Genomic DNA, 5,197 nt, shown 5'->3' with positions numbered 1-5,197 from the left:
AAAAATCGAATAAGAGGGGTGGAAAAATTTTTTGAAAAAAAAAAATGAGAATGATACAAGAGAACTATGAAAAAAGAGTCAACAACATGGAAAAATAAAACTTCCTAAAAAAGTAGAATTGGCCAAATGGAAAAGGAGGTACAAAAGCTAAGGAAAATAATGCCTTAAAAACTGGAACTGGGCAAGTGGAAGCTAATGACTCTATGAGACATCAAGAATCAATGAAACAAAATCAAAAGAATGAAAAAATGGAAGAAAATGGAAAATACCTCAATGGAAAAGCAAGTGACCTGGAAAATAGATAATGTAAGAAAAAAGATAATGTAAGAATCATTGAACTACCTGAAAGTCATGATCAAAAGGAGGTCCTGGACATCATACTCCAAGAAATTATCAAAGAAAACTGCCCTGGTATCCAGGAACTGGAGGGCAAAACAGATATTGAAAGAATATATTAATCACCTCCAGAAAGCGATCCCCAAATGAAAACTTCAAGGAACATTATAGCCAAATTTCAGTACTATCAGGGCAAGGAAAAATTATTGCAAGCAGCCAGAAAGAAATAAAAATTCAAATATCAGGGAGCCATAGTCAGGATTACAGAGGACTCAGCAGCTTCAACCTTAAAGGATTAGAGGTCTTAGAATATTCCAGAAGGAAAAGGAACTAGGACTACAACCAAGAATCAATGGTCATCCAATGAAATAGAAAGATTTCAAGCTTTCATAAAGGAAAGACCAAAACTAAACAAACAAACAAAATTTATTTTCAATATCAAGATTCAATAGAAGCATAAAAAGATAAAAAAGAAAGAAAAGGGGGCAGCTAGGTGGCACAGTGGATAAAGCACCGGCACTGGATTCAGGAGGACCTGAGTTCAAATCCAGCCTAAGACACTTCACGTGTATTAACTGTGTAACCCTGGGCAAGTCACTTAACCCTCATTGCCCCCCCCCCAAAAAAAGGAAAGAGAAAACATAAGGGATTCAATAGGACTAAACTTGTAATTCTTAAGAATTCTACCACTAATAATACAGCTAGAAAGAATATACATAGTGTGGTAAAAAACATAAGTTTTTTACTGAATCATTTGAGAGTTGAACGCATACTACTGAAGCAGCTTTTGAAGGACCACCCTTTTGGGGAGGAGACTGTGACAAACAGCCGTGCTCCTGCTGCTGCCCGGAGAGCGTGGCCAAGCACTCGATACTTCCAGGGACACCAACTTAAAAGTGAGAGTGAGAACGGAAGCTGGCTCGGTCTTGCACACTCTGGCTTGACGGCCTGCGTTTTGGTGATCAGCTCTGGTTCTTGGCCTGGCAGGCAGTTTTGGGATTCGGTGAGTTTTATAAAAGAATATAGACTAATCTTAGATCTAAGATTATTCATTTGTATTTCTACTTTCCTATTTCCCTAATCAGTATCACCTGTTTTTTGTCTAAACAATAAAAGCTAATCCCTCTCTGATTAAAGCTCAGAGGCTTCTTTTTCTTACTGGTCTGAGAGATATATAAGGGAAAAGTTCAAATGGGAGTTTAATGCTCTTATATCCAATTTTAAATCTCACAATAGACAGAGGGCACAAGTATAAGGTAGATTTGAGGGATGAGAAAGAGGAGTACACTGGGTGCAGAAGGAAGAGAGAAATAGAATGGGGTAAATTATTTCACATGAAGAAGCATTAAAGACCCATTATAGTGCAGGGGAAGATAGGACGGTGGGCAGTAGACATCACTTGAATCTTACTCTCTTCAGAATTGAGTCAAAGACAGAATGATATACACAATCAGTTGAATACAGAAATCTGGCTTATCCAACAGGGAAGTAGGAGAGAAGGACATTAAGTAAGAGGGAGGGAGGATGACAGAAGGGAAGGCACATCCAGGGATGAAGTAGAAAGAAGCAAAACCCTCGTGAAGAGGGAAAGGGTAAAAGGAAAGGGAGGACAAAAAGGAGGAAAAATTGGATGGAGGAAAATGCACAGTATTCATAACTGTGAATGTGAATGGGACGAACTTTCTCATAAAATGAAAATGAATAACAGAGTGGATCAAAAATCAGAATCCTACAATATGGTATTTACAAAAAAACACACTTGAAGAGAGATACACTAGAGAAGAATCTATTATTCTTGAGCTGAAGTTAAAAAGCAAAGGCAGGGTGGCAATGATGATTTCAGACAAAGCAAAATCAAAAACAGATCTAATTAAAAGAGATAAGGAAGGAAGATACATCTTGCTAAAAGGAACAAGAGACAATGAAATAATATCAATACTAAACATATATGCACCAAGAATCCAGATTCTTTTTTTTTTTTTCTGGGTGAGGCAATTGGGGTTAAGTGACTTGCCCAGGGTCACACAGCTAGTAAGTTTCAAGTGTCTGAGACCAGATTTGAACTCAGGTCCTCCTGAATCCAAGGCCAGAGCTTTATCCAATGTGCCACCTAGCTGCCCTGCATCCAAATACTTAAAGGAGAAGTTAAATGAATTATAGGAAGAAATAGACAGCAAAACTACCAAATTTTATGGGATGCAGCCAAAGCAGTATTTACGGGAATTTATTTCTCTAAATTCTTACATCATCAAAATATAGAGCTTACCAAGATTCTCAACAATGACTGCAACTAAATAAACTAGAAAAAGAACAAATTTTTTAAATTTCTATTTGACCACCAAATAAGAAAACTTGAAAACCAAGGTGAAATTAATAAAATTGAAAACAAGAAAACTATTGAGTTAATAAATAAAACCAAGAGCTGGTTTTATGAAAAAAGAAAACAGTAAGACAGAGGAGCCATTGGCTAATTTGATTTAAAAAAAAAAGAAAGAAGAAAACAAAATATTCAATATCAAAAATGAAAAGGGTGAAATCACCACCAATGAAGAAGAAATTAAAGCAATTGGTAGGAAATATTTTGCCCAATTATATGCCATCTGACAATCTGAGCAAAATCAATGAATATTTACAAAAATACAAATTATACCGATTAACAGATGAGGAAAGAGAATGCCTAAATAACCCTATCTTGGAAAAAGAGATTGAACAAGGCATTAATGAACTCCTTAAGAAAAAAAAACCCAGGGCCAGATGTATTCACAAGTGAATTCTACCAAACATTTAAAGAACAATTAATCCCAATACTATTTGGAAAAAACAAGCAAAGAAGGAGTCCTACCAAATTCCTTTTATGACACAAATATGGTTCTGATACCTAAACCAGGATAAGCTAAAACTGAGGAAGAAAACAATAGGACAATTTCTCTAATGAATATTGATGGAAAATTTTAAATAAAATACTAGCAAGGATCACACACTATGACCAAGGAGATCTATACCAGAATGCAGGGTTGGTTCAATATTAGGAAAACTATCAACATACCTGACTATATCAGTAACAAAACAATAGAAATCATATGATTATTTCAATAGATACTGAAAAATCTCTGACAAAATACAGCACCCACCCACCCATTCTTACTGGGGGCAGCTAGGTGGCACAGTGGATAAAGCACCAGCCCTGAATTCAGGAAGACCTGAGTTCAAATATGACCTCAAATACTTGACACTAGCTGTGTGGCCCAGGGCAAGTCACTTAACCCCCACTGCCCCAGGAAAAAAAAATGATAGGCAGTATCCATCTAAAACCATCAGCAATCATTATCTGAGTGGGGGTCAAATTTAATATATGGAGAGTTAATTGGGTGACTCGCTGAAATATTGGGGTCCCAGAAATAATGAGGGACCTCTAGGTTTAAAGCTCCCTTTCCTCCGAACTGCCCTTTTAGATATTTCTCCTAGGCCAATAAGAAAGGAGCCTTGCAGCTTCTTTTCCACAAAAGGATCAGATTTTATTACTTGGAAATTAATTAAACAACAAAGGTGAAATTAATAAAAATCAAAGATAAGGAAGTAGGGAAAAAGAAATACAGATAAATTCTCCTAGCTCTAACCTAAGTCTATACAATCCCCAGCTCGTTTTCAATTAAGTTAATTCACCTGGGAAGTCTGCTAGTTGCTTGTGCCACTGGGAAGGCAGAGGAGAGAGAAGAGCAGCCCACGTTCTGGAAGCGACTCAGCCTCCCCTCAGCAAGCATTCAATCTTCCTCCCCCAAAAGGGGAGGTCCTTCAAAAACTGCCTATGGAGAGGTTTCTCCTTCTGACCTCAGTTGCATACGTAACTTCAGGGTGGGCCAGGTGTGGCCCCTCCCAAATGAGTCAGTTAAACTCCAATAATTTTACCACATTCCCCCCTTTGTTTCTTCGAGAAGCACATGTGGTTTGCTCGATGAAACAGTCAAAAATAACAGAATATAATACCCTATGCTAACAAACAATATGTTAATAACAATATAGAAAAGGGAGAAAGGGGAAATTTTGTCCAGAGGGGCGGTCCCTCATGAACCAGCGCTTTGACACTGGCCTGCAGAGGGAGGGCCTCTACAGAGAGTACATGTTACAAATGGCATATATAATAATAGAAGGGAAAAAGAAAAACAACAAAACAAAACTGTTCATTTAAAGTCTTTGAGATCTTGTCTTCTTGGAGTGGCCATCAGGAAAAACTGGATTCTGGTCTGGACTCTGGTTGTCTCTGGACCCACTTCTTAGCTGTTGAACTGCTGGATTTTTACTAATCTTTAGCATAGCATTGCCAATGATCAAATTAAACAGTGATAGTTCTTCAAAATATAACTCATACTCAAACTATATATATATATATATATATATATATATATATATATATATATATAATATTACATTCCCCTCCTTTATATAATACAGAGTTGAGGTAGTTATGCAATCTATAACACTTCTTACCACCATGTGTGTGGATCAAGGCCAAATTTAGTAATGTGTCCATGATGACATCTGAAAATGTTATGGAAAGGTTACCATACCAAATCTCATGATTCCGAGACATCCAGCAATTGTACTAGGCCACAGGTGGATGGATTCTGACCATGCCATCAGACTGAGTGAAAGAAAAAGAAAACAAGTTAAGTTAAATTAGGTGCATGTGTTGGAGCTTCCATGACACCAAGCTATTTTATGAGGGAGAGAGGAAGAAACTGGACTATATCCAGCAATTGTGGTCTACATAGTCGCCATCATAAGCAAACTATGGACTTATGTGTACCCGTCTCTCCTCCTGTTGTACATATATTCTCTCCAGGGCCTGCATCAAGCTCATCAT

This window comes from Dromiciops gliroides, chromosome 5, assembly GCF_019393635.1.
Source record: "Dromiciops gliroides isolate mDroGli1 chromosome 5, mDroGli1.pri, whole genome shotgun sequence".
NCBI classification, from domain to species: domain Eukaryota; kingdom Metazoa; phylum Chordata; class Mammalia; order Microbiotheria; family Microbiotheriidae; genus Dromiciops; species Dromiciops gliroides.
Note: the sequence above shows the minus strand (reverse complement) of the source record.